General features: G+C 45.9%; 1 non-coding gene and 1 pseudogene across 1 annotated transcript; one reads left to right on the forward strand and one right to left on the reverse strand.

The window, feature by feature from the left end:
* LOC120695176 overlaps positions 1-18,149 on the forward strand; it is a 46,269-nt pseudogene that overhangs the window by 16,886 nt on the left and 11,234 nt on the right.
* On the reverse strand, positions 12,367-12,475 carry LOC120696291. Its single transcript, XR_005684069.1, has one exon. It is a non-coding gene; the product is annotated as a small nucleolar RNA R71 (small nucleolar RNA).

Genomic DNA, 18,149 nt, shown 5'->3' on the forward strand with positions numbered 1-18,149 from the left:
AAGGTGTACCCTCGTGGTAGTTCTCAAGGCACGTCCAAATCTTGTGGGCTTCCTGAAAACCCTGGACGCGTGAGAACTCCGCACGAGAAACGCCAGCGAACAAGTCATTGACGGCCTTGGCGTTAGCCTCGTGCTGGGTCACCAGGAGAGGTGTGGACCGAACAACAAGCACCTCGTAAAGCTGGTTCGTGGTAATTTCCCAAACATCGGCTCCCATGCTCTGCAGGAAGGCTCTCATGCGAACCTTCCAGTAGGCATAATCCTCGCCGGAAAACACCGGAATCTTACCAAGACTCGCCATGGTCGCCGAGTGGTTTTCGAACCGGTTAAGGTACTGAAAACCTCAACCAAGCTCTGATACCAATTGAGGGACCGAAGCCGGCGACCAGAGGGGGGGGGGTGAATGGGAGCCGATCAAAATTTCTTCCGAAATTGAAACCGTCGGCCTATATCCCGAAAAATCACCCAAGCCCTCAAGTGTTCTGGCCAAAGTTTGAAATAGCTATGGAAAAGCTAAACCAACACAAAAAGCCTCGAATGAGCGAGCGAAACCACGAAGCAAATCGGAAGCGAATTGGAAAACTGCAGAACTGATCTGCCAGAATCGGTCTGTCCGCTGCACTGTACCGGTCTGATCGGTCTCGGCTATTCAAAAACTAGCAGACCAGTCTGACCGGTCTTGCCTACCGGTCTGACCGGTGGCACCCAGAAAACCCCCGAAAACTTGGATTCTAACGATGAATCTCAACCAAACGACCACGAAAATCGATGAAACTTGGGGGATAGCTTCGTACCTACCCCAAGAACATATCCCAAAGGGATCTCACCCTAAAGATATCCATAGCACGAGAATTTCGGGATGAGATCAAAAGGGGTGGGGTTTTCTCTAGAACTCAAGAAATCGAATCCAAACGAGCTAGTGATTCCAGAGGGTTTTGGACAGGGCTAGAAGCACGGGAATCACAGCAAAGAACTCGTAACCTTCTCGCAATCAAGTGCGCCAAAAATGAAGTCAAAAATCCATCGCACAAGGCACAAAACGAGGAGATGGGATTGATTCAAAAAACCCAGAGGGCACGAGGAGGTTAGGGCCTCCTTTCCCAATCAAATCCACACAAGGTCTCACAAATCCATCAACCAAATCTACTCTAAATAGAAGAACAGAGGGAGAGGAACACCGGGGCAGCGGCCTGGGAGATAGAACAATTCACGGACGAAATACAAAAGCCACAATTGACCTAACACAAGTGAAGGGGTATTTATACCCGTGGGACCGGTCAGACCGGTTGGTTAGACCGGTCAGACCGGTGCCAGGGACCAGTCAGACCGGTTGGCCTGCAGCATCCCCTGTACACGATCTCATCCGACGGCCGAGTTTCTTTCTTCAAAACGAAGTCTTCTCCGCGATGCCGCCATCTTGATGAAGATCAGGTCCGCGGTTTTGGAGGGTCCGCGAAACCCGGGTAGGTGGCCAGTTTTGAGAAAACCGCCAAAACCTCACGCGCGGGAAGATTCCCGCCTCCACGCCATGGCTCTAGACGCCGTTCCCGCCTCGGCCTTCTGACGGCCCTAGACGCCGCCCGACGCCCGTCACCTCCTCGCCCGCAGCGAGGCCCTAGACGCCGTCAACGCCCGTCGCCTCCGTCAGTCCCGAGACCGATGCCCGTGCCTCCACGACTTGGCGTCTTCAACCGCCATCCGCCTCCTTGGTTTTGTGGCGCAAACCAAGAAACCCGCCTTCCGTCGCCACTTGCGCCCTCGATCCAGGAGTGGACGCCACAGCTGCCGCCCGGTCCGAGCTCCGGTCCCGGCTGCCCTTCACCGCCGTCCACCGCACGGTCCATCGGCCACAGCACCTCCACGGCGGCTCCCCGTCGACACTCAACGCCCGTGTACCTGCAATCCAAAGACCAAGCGCACGATCACACCGCACGGTTGACAATTCACTCATCACATGCAGGATAGAGTACTCAACATTCCTCACACAGAAGCCGATCAAGTTTTCGTGAGTTGAAGTATAAATATGCACACAAATGCTTCGAAGTTTCTAAGTCATTGTGTACTTGCTTCGTGAAATTTTTCCTCCTTTTTGCGAGGAAATCATCACCTTGTGATCAGTAATAATTGTTTCATCTGCCATCTCCGATCTGATTTGAATGACATCCAAGTACTCATATTAAAAGGATTTCACTGTATATATAGACAATGTTGTCTGTCATAATGAACCAAACAAGCTGTTGGCTGGCTGACACTGTACCCGACATAGACGGTTTGGGATTGGGAACGGGAGGCACCGAGGAAAGTTGTTGCTGGGTTGGGTTGGCAAGTCGCATTGCAGTGTGATTATGCAGTTGGGTTCCACCTGCATGGCTTGGTCAAGAAACAGCCTTACCCTTAGATGGCTTGCCATCTTGCCGAGGGGGTTCACACTGTTCAACAAGTAGATGGTTTGATCCTCTCCGCGTATCTTTCTTACCTGACTGCGCCGATATTGCTGGACGCGCAGCGCCTTCTCCTGAAGTATAGGTGCCTTGCCTTCATATGGAACGGATCATATGATATCGATGGGCCTCTGCTAATTGGTGAGCGTGTGATAGAAGAGTTCCGAGTGCTCGATCTCAGGCAGCTTGCGATTTTTGCTTTTCTAGAAAGTTTTTGTCCACTGCTTTCTATTTTTAGAAAGTTATATATTTTTCTGCAAAACTATTAGATGATAATTTTTTTTCAGCACATCTTTTATGATATGCATAATTTTTACCCACAATTTTTTCAAATAACTTTTTATAGGATACTTTTTAAAACAACTTTCACAACACGTACAATTTTTATGCATAACTTTTCAGTCTACTTACTCAAGGATCATTTTGACCACTTCTATATGAATATTATTAGGAAAACTTCTCATACAATTTTGATACATAAGTTCGTTATATAGTTTGTAAAAAATGCAACTTCTCGAGACAACTTTTTTAGCATACTTTGTATGGAATATTTTTCAAAAGAACACCTCAAAAACACAGCATAAAGAAGGTAAACAAAAAGACTAAAAATGAAAAAGAATATTAGGTATCACAAAATTTAAAAGAAAAAAGATTAGATAGGAAAGAGAAAAAGTAATTAAAACCTGGGCACATCACATGGATGTACGCTCATAATAATAACCAACTGCGGAGCGGGAGGAGGCACGGGGGTTAGCTGCTCCAGCTTTGGAGTAAGCAACTCTCGTGTTCGAATTCCATCGAACACGCCTTCGCTATAGTGGAGTGCAGTCCTGCCGCCGGGGGTAATCCCGGTGCCTAGTGACCAATGATCCAGGGGGCTACTCTAGCCTCTAGCCCCTCATAATAACAAATTGTATTAGTTGGACGTAGAGTTCGAATACATAGGAGTATGTGTTTGAGACTCTCATGTATGCAACAGGCATAGGCATACGGACTCCAACTAGACAGCAAGCATGTGTATGCCACAGGTTGCGTTGCTGTCGCCTGTCGTGTCGCATGCAACAAAGCCCTGGTTATCGCAGGGTAATTGCCTAATTGGATGTTCGGCAGGATACACTTCACATGGAAAAGAAAAATGAAAGGAGAAAGGTAGTTGTAGGGCCCACACACGTGGAAGGTCAGAAGTGATTACACGCGATCTAAATCGATCGCTTCGCTGGGAAGCTCACTAACACTCGCTTGCAGGATCGGATTTGTGCATATATATCATGCGTGCATGGCAACTATCTCAGCGATCTCTCCATGACTATAATATAGGAAAGATGTCTTGTTTGATATTTGTTGTACTCCTTGCATCCCAAAATATAGTTACCTTTGGAATTGTTTAAAGTCAACTATTTTTATCTTTGATCAACAATATTTCCAAAATTTTTAATTTTAAATTAAAAAAATTACATGTTATGATAGTTGGTTTCATTATGTTATTAATTTTAAATAAAATAATTGCATGTTATGTTAGTTGGTTTCATTATGAATAAACTAGCTAGTATCATTTTCATGCGGTCAATCTTTATAATTTTTCTTACTATCCATAGTTCAAGCTTAAAAGGTTTGACTTGGGAAAACCTACTAAACGTAGGTATAGGACGGATCGAGTATACATGTATGTCTATTCCATCTAATGATTTGTCGCGTGAATATACTTTCATATGTAATTATTTTCGTTAAAATGGTATATTTTTCATAGAAATAGTGATCATCATTGTGTCACCTGGTAGACTATACTGAATTGCTGATAATCATTTATATCGCTTGAATCAGAGGGATTAGTTTTAATCAAAATAGAGCCTTCGATCGACAAAGAAGCATTTCATTTGCATCATCGCATCAGAGGGATTAGTTTTAATCAAATAGAGCTAACTGTAGTTGTATCCTATCTGCCTAGTACAATATGTACTAGGTAAGTAGCAGGCAGCAAAAGCTCTTGGTTTACTGCCACCCGACGGGTACGGTCATAACTGAGAAAATCAGGTATGCTGTCAGGCGGGCAAATGCCTTACCCGAACCTTTAACCAAGCTGTTGCCATCTCGATCTACAACCCCCCCCCCCCCCCCCCCCCCAATGTTATTCACACAAGCCGATCTGGTTTTAATGAGCTGGAGTAAATATGCACGCAAAAGCTTGGAAGTTTCAACGTTATTGTAACATGACTTGTGATTTTTTTTTTGCCTCCTTTTTTCCAGGGATTCTCCTTGTGAACCAGTAGTAATAGTTTCAACTGCCATCTGCTATTTGATTTGAATGACATCCCAGTACTTATATTAAAAAGATTTCAGTGTACAGACGATGTGTTGTCCGTCGAAATGAAGTAACAACTCAAGCTGTCCACTACCGGAAACGACTAGTATGTCGTGTGCCAAATAGTTTGCCGTGTGCTAAAATACGGGCACATGGCAAACAGCCACTTTGCCGTGTGCCCAAAATAAAACACACGGCAAACACCACGCACACGGCAAACACCATGCACACGGCAAAATTGCCTCTTTAATTTCTCAATGTCTGAAATGCGCCCTTTAATTTACATAATGGTCTGTTCGTTCACATTATTTGCCGTTGTATATATTATATACATATGCGTCTAAACGGAGTAGTTCATCAAATTGTCTACTAGCAAGCGTCCTGATAACACGAACCCATCGACTAGCACATGTATACCTTTTTAGGAATGAGCGGCATCTCTGGAAGAACCACAGCGGGGGGAGTCCTTGGTCAGGTTGCCGGGTGCATCTTGTGCTACATGTCCGCTTAGGTATCCGTCTCGTGGTGTGTGCTCCACCGTGGGGACTCAACCGACCTTGGCAACTTCTAGCTGCTTGGTCCTGAGGAGTTCTTCCCAACTGGTGAGGATCTCTAAACAGTCATCCGAGCCTGAGCCCGGCCTACAGGAAGGCCCCTATGTCACAAGGAGGAGGTTCGAGCACGGCCTCAGGTATACCACAGACTCACTGTTGTCATCGGCCAGTGCACTGGTGTCTGCTCGGATGACCCAGCAGAGCCACATCGACCTATCAGTTGTCACCTTGAAAATTTTGGATTTCGGGATGTGATTAAAATTAAAAATAAATAAACAATTTTCTCATAGTTTTAAAATTCTCCCAATATTTATTTTCTTTACAGAGAATTTAGTGTAAAAGAAAATAGATTGGTTGTTTTTCAAATTAAATAAGGTTGTTCTTTGGTGTTGCATTCATGTTGCTTTTGCATCTTTTATTTGCTTGTTGTTCAACTTAAATTCGAATCTTGCAGTTTGAATTTATATTGAAAGTGTTTGAATCTTTTCGAAAAAATAGCAAACCCTTTTCTGTTTCCCTAACCCTTTCAGCCCAGCCCAGCCCAGCTTTTCTTTTTCCCTCTCCCTTTTCTTCCCCGCAGCCCAAACCGGCCCAAACTCCCCCTCCCGCCGGCCCGTCTACCTCTCCCTGCCCAGGTCGGCTCCCCCCACCTCTCTGCCGCCGACAGGCAGGCCCCGCCTGTCAGGGTCGTCTTCCTCGCTGCCAGAGCGGGACTCGAGCCGAGCCCGAGTCCAGCTGTGCGACGCCACCCATCGCCTTGGCCCGCACGCCAAGGTGCTCCTCTCCGCCCCTATTTAAGCACCCGCACGACCCCTCTTGGTTCCCTTCGAGCTCGCACCGCCTTCGCCTCAAACCCTAGCCCCAGCCACGCCGCCATTGCCGAGCTCGGAGCTCCGCACCGCGCCGCCGTTCCGCTGCTTCCCCTCGATGATTTCACCGCCACGAAGGTTCGCGTGGTGGTGAGGATCCTCTCCAGCCCCTTCGCCCTCTCTCTTTCGCCTTCTTGCGCGTGGAAACGCTCGCCGTTGCCGCCGAGCCGCGCATCGCTGACGTCCGCCGCTCTCCGGTCCTAGGCGCCTCGTGCCGACCCTCTAGACGTGTTCCCCATCGCACGCACTTGCTCCCGGGCCAAACTGCGCTCAAAACCGAGCCCCGGACAGCCGTTTCGGCCGAGTCCGGAGAACTCGCCGCCGCGCGCCGCCACCCTGCTTCGCCGCCAGCACTCAGCACCGCCGCTGCCCGCCCCTCTCAACCCTAGCCCTTAGATCCAGATCTGATGGTCCAGATCGGATCTAATCCAAGTCAAAATAGACCCCATACCGGTCAACCCTTGACTTTTTTGCAAAAGAGCCCTTAAGTTGTCTCGAAATCAAGCCGCAGACCATCCCAGTTCAAAAACAATTACGAACTAGCCCTTTTCTTTTCTGTTTTAGCCCCTACACTTTTCTAAATTAGAACCTGCCGTCCTTAGTGCCTAGTTTTTCAAGCTAGCCCCCGAGTTTAGGGTTTAATTATGTTTTAGCCCCCGATTTCTTTACCCAGAGCCCCTGTTCTTTCAAAACATTTACAAACAAGCCCTAGAACCTTGTTTCAGCCATAACTTCTTTGTTTTAGCCCCGTTTTCGTCCATTCTTGCGCTCACTTGATCCTTGCAATGTGTGCAGTAGCCTTATCACTTTGTCATCCTCTGTGAGTACATTTTGTTGTGTCTTACAAATCTTTTCTATTAGTCCTTAACCCTTTGGTTAATCGCAACTAGGTCCCTGCAACCTTGTTTCTCCCATAGATTCGCCATTTTAGCTCCGTTTTCCGTGTTTCTTGCGCTCTCATAACTGTAGCAGCGAGCCCTATCCTCTAGTGCATTATTTTAAAGCGTTTCTTTTGTTTTGGTGTATTGTTCTTAGTTGTACTTGTTTGCTTTGTATGGTTGCTCGTTGATTGCTCCGAGTAGAAGGATCGTTGTTTAAAGATTGAAGATCAAGAGTTCCAAGTGAGCAAAAGCTGAAGAACAGTAAGAGTAGCTTTTCGTTGGAGAAAGACAAGTGACCCTAACCATCTTTCTATCTATGCTTGTTTATGAGAATACTATGATTTAATTGGAATATGGAGAACCACCCAAGAAAACAGTACAACCACAATACTACATGGCTCTGGTCTTGGCTGATTAATTAGAGACTCTAGCTTGTGACAATCTTACCGAAAGGGCAAGAGGGGATGCATCGATGGGGTATAGCTCGGTCCTCTTGGGGCAATTGATATTGTTTAATGGTCCTTTGGCAAGGTACCACCTCATTAGGAAGTGTTATGACCACTTTGACTTGAAACCTTAGCGGATTGTCACATGTTAGGGAATCTTTGTAAAGGCCTCGTAGCGTCCCAATGCAATCACACCTCGGAAGTGTGGTATTGTGCCTGATCAGCACATATGCGTGGTTGGGTTCAAAGTTCTTCGGAACTTTTACGCGAATTGTGGTGAAAGTGTACAACCTCTCAGAGTGTAAAACAGATATATCAGCCGTGCTCACAGTTAAGAGCAGCTTGGACCCTCACATGATTAATAAATTTAAAGATGGAATTAAATCTCTTTCTGGTTATTTCTTGTGGCCTTGCTGAGTACCAACCATAAGTGTACTCACCCTTGCTTACTGCTGCTCAGAAGAAGAAGGTGTATAAAGTCTTTGAAGATGTTGCTGAGTTCTAGGCGTACACAACCCCTAGTCGATAGCCTGTGAAGTTTGGAGCCTTCACTTCCCGGATAAACTGTATAACTCTGATAGTCTTTTATTTGTTGTATTTCTCTCTTTTTTGTGATACTGTCACTAATTATTCACTTATAATGTCACTATATGTATGAAAATTGATCCTGGCGTACATATAGTTATGTATTCAGTTTTATCCTTAAAACCAGGTGTGACAGAAGTGGTATTAGATCCAAGTTCGACTGTAGGACATAAGCCTAGTTAGCAATAGTCGCTTTCTAAGGTTTCTTTTGATGCAAAATCTATTTCTGTTTATTCCTTGAACCCCTCCATTGAATATTCTCACTCCTTAACCATTTCTTTTCTCAATCAACCTTGACAGTCTTTTCTCACCTATCTATCTTATCATTTGCACTTTCTCATTTGCAAATGTAAAAAAAATCTTAAACTTTCTATTGACCTATTGTGCCCTTGATGAATTTTCTTTTTGATATTCGACCCTTGGTCGATTATCCTTTCTTGTTTTTCGACACCCTCAACCCTTGTCGAATTATTTTTCTCTCTCTGGGATCACCTCTTGCTTTCGATCATAGATCTCCTTTGATGAATGATTTTCCAGCTCACCTCCTTTTGATGTGCTGGTGAAATTACTCCTTGATTTTTTTTAACTTACCCTTTCGGACCTATCTTCTCTTTGCTTTATTCCAATGTGCCTAGTTTCCCCATTGTGCCTCTCCGTTCTTTCCAAATAAATGTCACATTGGATTCATCCCTTGACTTTTGATTTCATAGTATCTTTTCTGATTCAAAATTATTTAGACGATCCATGCACATATCCTAATGCCGTTCCAAGTCATCTGAAGAAATGGAGCTGCTAGTTCATCATGAGGAGTCAAGTCAAAGCAATTGGATACCACACTACCTGCCCATATCTCTGCTCAAGTTGGATGAAGGATTCAAAGCACCACCAAAGAATCAAACCTGAGCAAGGTTATGACACCCTCTATACCACCACAATCGCGAAGGTGAATTCAACGCTGGACAAGTTGAAGGAGGCATGTGTCATTATTGATGAAGCTGGAAGATATAATCATGCTTAGGAGTACCCCTTCTAACTCTCTGATTGTGTTGATTGGTGGAATTCGATGTTTGCATGATGATGTTTATCTTTATGACCTTGTTTGATTCGCTTCTTTGTAATGATTGTTGGTGTATTGTGGGTCTTCTACCTACGATGACATCAGTTGCCTAGATGGGCTCTTTTTTTATTCATCCTCTTCCTTGTTATCCTCCGTCTTTCTTCCTAATCCTTTGGATGTCAAGAAGGAAGTTCATGGCAACACTGACAGCAATAGTAGGAACCTTCAAGTGTCTACAATGATCGACAAATGGAAGAAGCTGAAGGCGAATGCTCTCTTTTCATTTTTGCTACCCCCATGTTTCTCTCCCCTCCACCTTGATTTATTTAAGTTGTGACCACCAAGATTTGGTGAAAGGGATATCATGGACTTTACCTTGTTAATGCAATCTTTCTTTATCCTTTATTCTCTCTACTGACCTTATCCCTACCACCCAACCAGATGGCGAGTCCCAACAGAAAGGAGAATGAAGACCTCAACATCCTAGCGCAAGCTCAGGGACTACAAGCAATGGTTCCAATCAGGATCAACATCCAACAGCATGTTACAGAGCAAGCCTCATTTTCTAGGAGCCACAACCCTATTAGCAGTGATAATCAAGTCCCAACTGGTCTGCTAGCGTTTGATAAAGAGAAGTTAATAGCTATGCAAGCTCATGTCTTACAAAGAAGGATGCAGTCCAATATGGTATCACCTCATCGCATGGTGTTAACCAAAGCAGAGATTCCTACCGGACCAGTCAAGAGGCAAGTTGCTGAAGCATAGAACAATGAAAAGCGTAAGAGGAACTATGAAGCACTGAAGACAGTGATAGAGGAGCAACATGAGATTAGTAAGACTCCGGGAGCGTGCCAATGTTGTGAACATCATGGTCATATGTGTTTCCAAGAAGATAGCCTAATGACAGCAGAAGCAAGACAACATTACCAGTCAGATATCAATAGGAGGCTATCTACCCAAGATCCAGTTCTAGAAAGAGTTGCTCAAAGTTGACAGTGCTTAAGTGCTAGTTTTACCCGTCAACTATACTCAATAATAAAGGAAAACTACATGCCTTACTCACATATTTGTATCACAAACCTCGCTCCACAGTTGTTTTTGAGTTTTGTACATTTCAGATGAGCAGGAGCGGAATAAGATGAAAACACGCAGCAGACGTCATACAACTATGCAGAATATCGCATCCGGCGTCACACTCTTACAAAGAGGGCCCACATGTCAGGGGAAATGGGGCCTCCACGCAATATGCACCAAAGGATAAGGATAAGGATCAAAGAATATACCATCCAGCAGAAGATTAGGCCGAGAGACTGCCAGGTGGGGTTCGACCGACCCCCTGGGTCGGCCGAACCTGGCCGGCCTCCCGTCCAGGTGCATTTCGAGGAGGAGTCGGCCCCAAGTCTCCTAATTACCTTCAATACGTGCATTTGGCGGGAACCGACCTCCACTAGTATAAATAGGGCCCCCTCTCACCCCTCCCAACACACACACACTCCATTCCATTCTCTCCAAGAAGGCTCTCCTCTCTCTTGCTCTCTTAGCTAGATAGTGGAGCTAGGTTAGTTCTCTTTACCGAGCAAGTCGTCCTCGGAGTCGTTGAGTAATCCTCGGCTCCTGATATGGCTTTGTATCCGACTTGTATTCATAATATAGAGTTTTGCCATGGTTGCTTTGCTATCTTGATAGTTTATCAATCCATACTTAGTTCGTTCATAATTTATGCTACGGTCTTGGTTAGGCCAGATGATCCGGGTACGGATAGAGGTTCGTTGTGCTTTCGGGCTTGCTCTAGTGTTTTACTTGTCCATCCGAAGGGTGGGAGACCTGGGGGCACTAGAGTAGTGACTTCATGCACGAGCATGGTGCTCGGGTATGTGGGATCCTTCGAATATGACCGTGCTCCATGGTGTGACTGGGGTAGATGGCAGGTGGTGACAGCCCTGTCCGTCCGGCGTAACAGCGGTGTTGCATTTAGCGTACTCCCCGACGTTCGGGTTCGGTGTAGGAGTTCATGCAAAGAGGTAACGGGACTGGATGTACTCCGAAGCGGGACCTCCTCGCTATCCCATTTTCCTGGCACCTACAGTCCTAACCATGATCTAACATAACCCCAGCTTTGGGTTGAAGCACTAGGACACCTAACCTAGCCTAAGCTCCAGTTGACTTGACGTAGGATAGAGTAGTCCTTTGTTTTATAGTTTCTCTCCTTTATTCCTTCCTCTTGGAGTGTGGATGTGTGCTGTGTCACATTACCCTTGCTTATTCTTTATCTGTACTTACACCTGTTAGAGTATTGCCTATTGCTTGAGGCACAATGCCATGGTTAATGTTGAGTACAATACCTTTGCCGCTGCCGTCCTTTGGGGCACAAATAAATAACGATACCCTTACTCTCCGGGTGAAATGCTACAATAGTATATCCGTGTGCTTGTGGATCCATCTGTAATCGTATTGATTAAACCACGAGAGTGGCACCCCTTGGGTGCAGTTGCTAGGTTGGGTTCGGCGCCCTCATTTCTAGTGATTGCACTAAGGACTGCCAACATGCATTTCTGGCGCTGTTGCTAAGGATTAACAATTCCTAGTGATTGCGCTAAGAAATGTCAACAAGCATTTATGGCGCCGTTGCTAGGGACGGCATGTGAACAAAGATATTGTGCTGATATTAACTTAGACCTTGTACTCAGGATATAGTCTTTTATTTTTTATTTGAAAGAAGACAGGGGTAGTGTATGACTGGTTTCTCCCTGCCGGAAAACTACACAGACAATCCAGAGAGACTCGTGAGAAGGGCACGACCTCACGTCGTTCCTCCTCTCGCTATCCTCCCGGCACAGCAACCCATTCCGGAAGCACCACTCGTTCTTGAGGCTATGGCTGAAAAGATTCTCCGCGAGTTCTCCGTCCCCTCCACCGACAATGTGGCCACTAGCCCCAACATCAATGTTGGGGACGTGAACTTCGAGCTCAAATCAAGTCTCATCAACATGGTGCAGGATAGCCCATTCTGTGGCAAGCCGAATGAGGACGCAAATGCACATTTGCAGAACTTTCTGGAGCTCTGCGACACCGTAGTCATACGGGGTATCGCCGCCGACGTTGTCAAGCTTTGTCTGTTTCCCTTTTCCCTGCTGGGGAAGGCGAAACAATGGTTTTACAAGGAAACAGACATCGACACCTGGGCCAAATGCTCCAAGGCGTTCCTCGCAAAATTCTTCCCGCTGGGCAAAACAAATGCGCTGCACGGGAGAATATCAAGTTTCCAGTAGACAGGGATGGAATCCATCCCAGAAGCTTGGGAGAGGCTGCAGGAATACATCCTGGCCTGTCCTCATCATGGCATGGATGAGTAGCTCGTCCTGCAAAGCTTCTACAACGGGCTCACAATGACATCTCGAGCCAATATTGATGCCGCTGCTAGAGGAGCCTTCCTCGACCTGACCATTACCAAATCCAAAACATTGGTCGAGAAGATGGTCTCTAATCTGGGGTGGAGCGATGAACAACTCCAACCCTGTACAAAAGGCATGCATACCGTTAAGGAGACGGATATGATAGCGGCAAAGCTGGACCTCCTAATCAAGAAGATGGAGGAAGGGAGCAAGCAACCGATCCATGCTCCCGTTTACGCCATGGGTTCGCACTACACGTGCGAAGTCTGCGGTAACGATGGACATTCGGGGAACGATTGCCCCGAAACCCGTGAAGACTGCGCATACCTCAACAACAACAACAACAGGTACCGTCCACCACAAGGAGGCCAGGGGTGGAACCGGCCACGTCCACCATTTCAGGGAGGTAACCATTATAATCCTTCTTTTTATTCGAATTTCAATTCAAACCAACCTCCCTTAAGAGAACTTGTTCTTGGCCAAGTTACAATCAATGAAAATATAAATAAAAAGCTTTTGGCCAATGATAAATCCCTGGAAAGTTTAAATGTTAAGCTTGAAGCTTTGTCTTCAACTCTTAAAAACTAGTTGGCGCGGACTAAAAGCTGGGCTCAGGGATTCCCGAGTCAAACGAAGTTTCAATAAAATGATCGAAACCCAGCTTGCACAAATTGCTTCTTCGTTACCTGCTGTTGAGAGCGGGAAGATCCCGGGGCAACCCGAGTCTCCCATTGAAAATGTTAGCATGGTGTCTACCGGACGGGATAACTCGTCCCGGAGGCCACCACGCAATAACCATGCAAGTAGATACTATCCCCCAAGGAACAACATTTGGGATGGCATGGTGGCAGCAGTGCAAGAGGATCCAGGGGTCCCCATTATCAGCTGCTCGATCTACATCAAACACTTCGAGTGATGCCTATGCAATCTGTGGGCAAGCGTAAACATAATACCCAAGGTAATATATGAAGCACTAGAATATCCTGCTCTTTCCGCAACAACTATGCTCCTACAGCTTGCAGATTCAACCATTCGGTACCCCGAAGGGATAGCCGAACACATTTTTGTATGAGTACGAGACTCCTTCGTCCTTGCCGACTTTGTGATGATGGATATGGAGGGCAACCTCGGAGTCGACCTCGTACTTGGGCGACCTTTTCTAAGGATTGCCAAGGCAAGGATCGATGTCGGAAAGGGAGAAATCCATTTCTGTGTCGGAAGGGAGGATATGTTTTTCAGGTTTAAGAAAAGGGAAGAGCAGCGCTTCATGATCCAAAAAGATAGTGAAGGGCAAGCACTCTGGGGTGCACCAGAACCCCAGCCAGAACAACGACCCTCTGCACTTAAAAGAACGAAGAAGGAAACAAGATGTGGCGGAAGGTCGAGAGTTCAGCCTCGTCCAGTTCTCCAGGATGAACCAACGAATGGTAAGTATGGTGGAGAAAAGTCGTGCACGTCAGACTTTAAGCGACGCGCCCTTGCCAAAGGTAAATTGGTATTTATCTCATATTTGCTTTTCCGCCTTTTCAAATTTTCTATGCACCTTATTTGTTTTCCTCCACTGCATGTTTGAAATTTTCAAAATTATTTTTTGCATGCTGGAATATTTCTAGCACCTTTCCCTTTTCACAAAAATACCAAAAAAATATTTTCTGAGTTTCAAAATCTTTTGGGAAAAATAATTTGGACATCTTTTCGAGCAAACTTTTGGCTATGCACCGTATTTTCGAAGTTTATGACCGTTGAGGAATCACCTGGCCAAAGAGAGGCACCAGGGGGCCCACCCTGGGGCCGGCCGACCCCACAGGCCGGCCGCCCCAGGGCCAACGGCTCCTGGGCCCCACCTTCTCCAACGGCTTCCTGACCGTTGTGCCTGGCTTCTCCTCGGGTGCACTCGCCCAGTTTCCTTCAAATAGAGGGCAAGAGAAGGGTGATGAGCTCTCATGCTCACTCTCTCCACTCTCACTCCCTCTCACACATTCTTGCTCGGGTTTCCTTTGGATTTTGCCTCAAGTTTGATTGCAAGAACACTCTCTCTCTCATTTCTTTGCTGCAAGACTGTATAAGCATTTGGAAGAACAACTTTCGGGTAAGAGTCTCATTTTCATTTCACTAACGTAACCCGGATCGAGTTGTTCTCATTTGTCCTTGTTCATTCTTGTTGCAAGCATGAGAGGTGCAGGGCGGAAAATTTCCGGAGCTCTCAAGAGGATGACGAGGTTGGGCTCATCCCGTTCACAGGGCAAGTCAAGTTCTTATCATTCCCCCGAACCTGCACCAACACCGACCACGATGGACTATGAACAAGATGAACAAGGAGAATAGTTAGAGGAGCAAGCTGCAGACCTGCAAGATGAGGACATGGAGATAGATGAAGATGATGCACCATACCTCGACTTGCGAGATGACCGTGAGCGTCAAGCCTACGCCATGATCATGAATCGAAGCTTTGGTCATACCAGAGCTTTCGACCTGAACCTTCTCGAGAAAACAGGTATGGACATTGACTTTGCTCGTGTTTTGCATGCAGTTGGATGGGATGGTTTTGTTCCTGTTGAGAAGAATGGTTCTCGTCTCCTCACCATCCAGTTTCTTTGCACTCTTCGGGAGGTGGATGATGGTGTTTCTTCCCGACTTTTTAGAGTTGAACGCTATTTTAATTGGAGAAATTTCAGTTACCTCCTTGGTTTTAGCGCGCGCTTGCCAGTTTCCCTTGCAAAAGCTTGTCGCGGTTTTGATCGACATGAGTTTTGGGGTTTGATTTCGGGTCAAGTTGTTCATGGCAAGTTTGCACCTCGGTGCAATGACATTCAAAATCCGACTCTTCGTTTGATGCACAAGTGGGTGGCTATCACTCTCTTTCCAAGAGATGATCCACGACCAGTGCGGAACGATGAGTTGATGATATTATATGCCATGGTCAACAAAATCCGAATCTCCCCCGCACAAGTAATGGTTAAGTAATGGTTCACAAATTTTCGGAGGACGGGTCCTATTGAATGCACTTCTTTGGTTATCCGCATCGCATCAAACATGGGAATCTTAGACGGGAACCCCGTTCCTTTCATTGAGGAGCCCTGTGTTATGATCGATGAGGCGTACTTGGTTCAAGGCCACACACTCAAGAAAGGCCCGGATGACTCCTTGATTTTCTTTTCGCTTGGTTATGCAAATGAAATCCCGTTGCCAAATGCGGGGTATCATCTGTATAACTGCCGCTCGCTAACCATCCCTCTTGTTCCACAAGAGGAGAGCCATAGACATAGTTTTTGTGGTCTTCCTGGCAGGGTTACAAGAAGCAGGGCCAGAAGAGAGGAGTTCATGCAGCAGCAACCTCAGCCTCAACCATAGCAATATGAGGCTGGAGGTTCGTCATGGCAGAGTGCCAGCTCCACCGAGTGGGCACGGCAGGCCTCAGGGCACCGGTGCACCAGTTCCAGCTCCAGTGGTCCCCCGCGACCTATAGCTTCGTCCAGAGGCTTCGCCACTCTGACTCGGCAGATGGGCGAGCTGAACGTGCGCACCACCAACATCGATGAGTCGCTGGGCCAGCACATCGAGTCAACTCAGAACTGGCAGCAATACACAGGCGAGAGGATCCGCAACCTGGAGCAGCAACAGCAGCAATCCCAGGAGGAGTGGAGGGCCTACTACCGTTGGGCTGGGTTTAATCCCAACCAACAGCAGTGAGTCTGAAGCTAGTTTGGGGGAGGACTCCCACGAGAGGTACCTTGTATCAAACTCTATCTTTACTGCAGCCAAAACCTTGCATGAAACCAAACAAAAATTTGCAAAATTCTAAAAATCCATAAAAATTTGCATGACTAAAATTAAATAAAAATTGGTAAAACCTTTAAAAACCCAAAAATATTTACTTGCTTTCCAATATGTGTAGTAAGCATGTGTAGTTTTTCCTTGTTAAGATGATGAATAGTTGCTCTGTTAGTTCCTCTCATATGCCTAGTTACAACCTTGTGCTCTCCCTAAAGTTCTGAGTTTGGTGGCTAGATGTTCAAACCTTAAGCTTGAAACTTGTGGGGAGCGAAAAGCAGAATTCGAATCTAGGTTGTTGTGGGTTATGATATGGCTAAAAAGAGTTGCTATGATCTTCTCCTACGTGATGCTTGATATCCGGAATATTTCTTTTCAAAACTACAAAAATAAAAATAAAAGTTCCTCGATGATATGCATTTCCCATCTAGAGCCATATGAGTTACAAGTTTAAACAGCCTTTCCACATATGCAACTTGTCTTCTCATTGAGCTTTGTCAAATTGTTGTGACCCTTTGTGAGAATCACTTCATATGCCCATGATCAAGATCACATACACGTCCACTCACATGCTGTACTTCTACACTTGGAAGATAGCAAGTACATCCACCCACCCACAAATAAAACTCCATGTTGTACCATGTCTATCTCTCTGCAAAGTTATCGTTATAACGTATGGGCTATACAAAAAAAAAGAAATAAAAGATGCATACCCAAAGAAGGTATGCCACATGCCCACAAGGCATGTCAAAAAAAAAGAAAGAAGAAGAAAAGATGCATGCCCAAAGAAGGTATGCCGCATGCCCACAAGGCATGCCATATATATATGTATATATATACATATATATATACACATATATATAGCCCATACCAAAAATATTCCAAGAGAGAGAATTCATATGAAGGAGTTTCATCCATCATTCACCAAAAATATCCACACACTTGCACATCTTGATCAAGGCCTATGACTTGTTTCTCCTTTGGATCCGGTCTTTGACTTAGCAAAATATGAGAAGCAGGTTGTCTATACATTCTCCATACCTACAGATCCACCAAAAAAGAGCCATTAGAAGTAGGATGGAAAAGAAAGGCACATAAAAAGGCCTTGGTGAGGAATGAAATATATTTGAGCGATCTAAGAGATCACCCGAGGAACTCACAAAATTTCTTTTCAAAAAACTATATAAAACCTCTGGATTTACGATTGAACAAAGGAGTGGTAAGTGGTACTCTACAAGCCGTTCTGACCCTCAACCACCAAAGATGAGGATGATGCTATAAGCCCCACAGGAGTAAGGTAAAAGGTGCGAACAAGGCAAACTTATTCAGAATGAAGGTAAGAACACTCGGTTGTGCCTTGGGCATAAGTCAGGAATGCGACATTGTAGCAACTCCTGATCAACAACCTAAGTCTAAAACTTTGCTCAAGACGAGCAAAGGGCTAGCTTGGGGGAGTTGTTGACGGTGCTTAAGTGCCATTTTTACCCGTCAACTATACTCAATAATAAAGGAAAACTACATGCCTTACTCACATATTTGTATCATTAACCTCGCTCCACAGTTGTTTTCGAGTTTTGTACATTTCAGATGAGCAGGAGCAGAATAAGAGGAAAACACGCAGCAGACGCCATACAACTACGCAGAATATCGCATCTGGCGTCACACCCTTACAAAGAGGGCCCACATGTCAGGGGAAACGGGGCCTCCACGCAAGATGCACCAGAGGATAAGGATAAGGATCAAAGAATATACCATCCAGCAGAAGATCAGGCCGAGAGACAGCCAGGTGGGGTCGGCCGACCCCCTGGGTCGGCCGAACCTGGCCGGCCTCCCGTCTAGGTGCATTTCGAGGAG

The sequence above is a fragment of the Panicum virgatum genome, chromosome 2K, assembly GCF_016808335.1.
Source record: "Panicum virgatum strain AP13 chromosome 2K, P.virgatum_v5, whole genome shotgun sequence".
Classification (NCBI taxonomy): Eukaryota; Viridiplantae; Streptophyta; class Magnoliopsida; order Poales; family Poaceae; genus Panicum; species Panicum virgatum.